The sequence below is a fragment of the Dendropsophus ebraccatus genome, chromosome 2 (genome assembly GCF_027789765.1).
Source record: "Dendropsophus ebraccatus isolate aDenEbr1 chromosome 2, aDenEbr1.pat, whole genome shotgun sequence".
NCBI lineage: Eukaryota > Metazoa > Chordata > Amphibia > Anura > Hylidae > Dendropsophus > Dendropsophus ebraccatus.
Genome location: NC_091455.1, coordinates 206,697,490 through 206,701,543, shown reverse-complemented (window position 1 = coordinate 206,701,543; position 4,054 = coordinate 206,697,490).

The window sequence follows — 4,054 nt, the reverse complement described above, 5'->3', positions numbered from 1 at the left end:
GGCGGGGTCAGCAGAGTCATCTCATTATCATTAGAGGGAGGGATCAGCAGAGTCATTAGAGGGCAGAGTCAGCAGAGTCATCTCATTATCATTGTAAGGGAGGAGTCAACAGAGTCATCTCATTATCATAAGAGGGAGGGATCAGCAGAGTCATTAGAGGGCAGAGTCAGCAGAGTAATCTCATTATCATTTGAGGGCGGAGTCAGCCGAGTCATCTTGTTATTTAACTGAAAATAGAAACATTATTCTTCTCCATTACGGCTAATTTGTCAAAGTAAAATTAAAAGCCTGAGACTCCGCTGAACTTCTCGATTCTTTCTCTGTAGTTTTCTGCACATTGAGAAGGAGACAAGTTCTGTAACAATTAGGACGATAAGTCAGAACCGCTGAGAGCGCAGCGTGAAGAGCCGTAAACAAAAGGCAGAGGCTGCGGTCTCACTGCTGAACTCCTGTTACACTTAGAAAGAACACATTTCTGTTACCTGACAGGGAAGGCAAAGCAAGGTTACCCCAGTAGGCAGTGCGGCTCGGGCTGGTATCTCATCATCCATCCGTGAGTACACAGGAATCCAGGCACCTACCATTGTATTGTATAGGAATATATACAGTGGCGGTCTTTGGCACCAAGCACCCCAAGCGATCGCTTGGGGCCCCGAACATCCAGGGGGGCCCCCTTGCCCCGCTCTTGTGCTCAAGACCGCTGGACAGGGCCGCTGCCCCGCTCGCTGCTGCCATCTGAACTGTAACTATGAGCACTCGTAATGAGCGCTCATAGTTACATGCAGCAGCACTGACAGGGCGGGAGACATTGGCTCCCTTCCTGTCAGTCACTCTTGTGGCCGCAGGAAGGGTTTTCCCTGCGGTCACAAGTGGCAGCTTTGTCCTTGTGGTGACGGCGCTCCAGTGACATCACTGGAGCATCGGAGCCAGGACAAGGGGAGTGCGGTCTCTTGTGATCGCAGGGAAAACCCTTCCTGCGGCCACAAGAGTGACGCCTGGACCCAGGTGAGTATAAGTGTTTGTTTTATTGTGTTATATACTATATGGGAGGGGGAGCACACAGGGGTCTGTTTAACTGGGGGAGCGCACATCGGGGGTCTATATAAATGGTGGGAGCACACAGAGGGGGCTATATAACAGGGGGAGCACACAGGGGGGCTATAGACTACTGGAGCTTCACAGAGGGGTCTATATACTACTGGGGCAGCACACAGGGGGTCTATATACTACTTGGGGCAGCAGAATGGGGTCTATATACACCTTGGAGAGCACACAGGAGGTCTATATCCAAGTGGGGGAGCACACAGGGGGGCTATATACTACTGGGGGAGCACACAGGGGTCTATATACTACTGGTGGGGCACACATGGGGTCTGTATACTACTGGGGCAGCACACAAGGGGTCTATATAATACTGGTGGGGCACACAGGGGGTCTATATACTACTGGGGGAACCACACAGGGGGTTTATATACTACTGGAGGAGCACACAGGGGTCTATATCCAAGTGGGGGAGCACACAGGGGGGCTAAATACCCCTGAGGGAGCACACAGGGGGCCTATATACTAGTGGGGGAGCACACAGGGGGTATATACAACTGGGGGCAGCACACAGGGGGTCTATATACAACTGGGGCAGCACACAGGAGGTCTATATACTTCTGGGGGAGCACACGGGGGCTATATATACCTGGGGGAACACACAGGGGTCTATATACTACTGGGGGAAGCAAACAAGGGGTATATACTATTGGGGGCAGGACACAAGGGGTATATACTATTGGGGGCAGTACACAAGGAGTATATATTACTGGCGGTAGCGCACAAGGGGTATATACTACTGGGGGCAACACACAGCGGTCTATTGTTTTGGAACATGTGTCAAGGGGGGGGGGGCCCAGACATAACTTCGCTTGGGGCCCCAGAAATGCCAAGACCGCCCCTGAATATATATATATATATATATATATATATATATATATATATATCCTACTTTTTTATATATATATATATATATATATATATATATATATATATATATATATTTTACTAGGTATATTCTTGTTTACAATGAGCATTATCGAAGTTGTGGGTCAGGCTGTAGCCCCACTCCCAGTGCACAAACTATCCTATCTATATACTAATAAACAGCGCTGAGGATGAAGGTAAAAGTCCTGGCCCTGTGGGAATATAACAGAGTCTATGCTATTACTTCTCCTTTAAATCGAGAGCCTATTGAGAACTGGTACCTTCCTAATACAGCTGAGGATTCACTACAATTGTATACAGTCATGACGACCGTTTGTGAGCTCCACAAGTTAAATTCGAAAATACAAAATACAAGTTAAATTCGAAAATATATGTTACCTTGCCGTCTATGGAATCCCATCCGGAGAGTATACACATGGTATACGCTCCGACCGGGATCCCTAGCAGCGCCACAAACAACTGCAAAACACCCTGTCAGTGTACACTATGGAGCGAGCGGCTCCGGCCGTACACTCCATAGTGTGCAGTGGGGAGTTCTGGTGCGGGCGAGCACGGGTGCGCCCTCATCAGAACTGTGCGGCACTAGAGATCATCCAGCCGGTACTGCTGTGATGATCTTTTTAGAAACCACCCAGACGGGTCACGGAACGGCCGGTCTCTTACAGAGTGTGCACATAGCCTAACAAACATCAAGGTAAGAGAGAGAATTGTGCTGCTGTGAAGCGAGGTTAGGTAGACTGGACACAACTGTAACAAACCCTCAGCTGTGAGACATTTTAGGGGGGGGGCGTTTTCAGTGCAGATCCATATCGGGAGTTATTTCGGTTACTGGCAGCGCATTACTCTGGTGTCACAGCTCTCACCCTTTCTGATTGTTACTAAAATATGGATGTCTGTAACTGTGCGAACAATCTCAGGGGGCCAGACCACGTGTTCCCCATTATCATATAGATTAGTTTAGTCTACGCTGGCAGAATAAACCTATGGTAATGAGCTAAAGCCAATGACAATAGGAGCGGACCACCGAAATACTTATCAGTACTCTATGTCCTATCTAATGCCCCTATTCCACAGGTTGTTTAGAGGAGCAAACGAGCGCTCTCAGCGATCCCCGCTCGCTGCCGCCGCTATTCAACGCGGCTGCAGCGAGCGGGTGAGTGCGGGAGCGGCGTCGGGGAGCTGCGGGGGGGGGGCTGCCCGGGGGATCGCTGATCGTCCGGGCAGCCCATAGGATATAGCAGCGTCTGCTGCCGATGCTCCTATTCAACGGAGCGACGGCAGCAGATCGCTGCTATATCAGTCGCTTGTTTTTCAATGTGTTAAAAAACAAGCGACTGCAACGATCAGCCGACATGAACGATGTCGGCTTATCGTTGCACTCTATTCCACGGGACGATTATCGTCCGTAGCGGCCGATATCGGCCGAATACGAACGATAATCGTTCCATGGAATAGGGCCTTTAGGGAAAGTGGTGGAGAAGGGGGTACAGGCTGCCTCTGCTCCTGGAATCTGTTGTCTCAATCTCATTTAGAAGGCTGCAGACATGTACAGATAGATGACAGAAGATACCTGTCTCTTAGCTAATGGCCATTTGCACAGTTATAAAATCATGTTTGCCCTCCAAGCTCAAGTGTTATAGAGGTCGGACTGAGCTGCAGCATGCATGCCTCCTCCCTCCACCACACCTCCCTGCCCTGCATGATGTACAGGGTACAGGGAGACATGCATGCTGCTGCTCAGCCCGGCCTCTACAACACTTGAGCCGGAAGGAAAACATGATTTTATAACTGTGCAAATTGCTATAAACTAAGATACAGGTTTTACACAGTTGAAGGGATACTCAGGAGGAAAAAATGGTGTCAGAAAGTTTTAGAGATTTGTAAATTATTTCTATTTAAAAATCTTCAGTACTTATCAGCTGCTGTATGTCCTGGTGTATTCTCTCCATTCTCAAACAGTTCTCTCTGCTGCCTCCTCTGTCCATGTCAGGAACTGTCCAGAGCAGGACAGTGCTGCTCTGGACAGTTCCTGACATGGACAGAGGTGGCAGCAGAGAGCACTGTG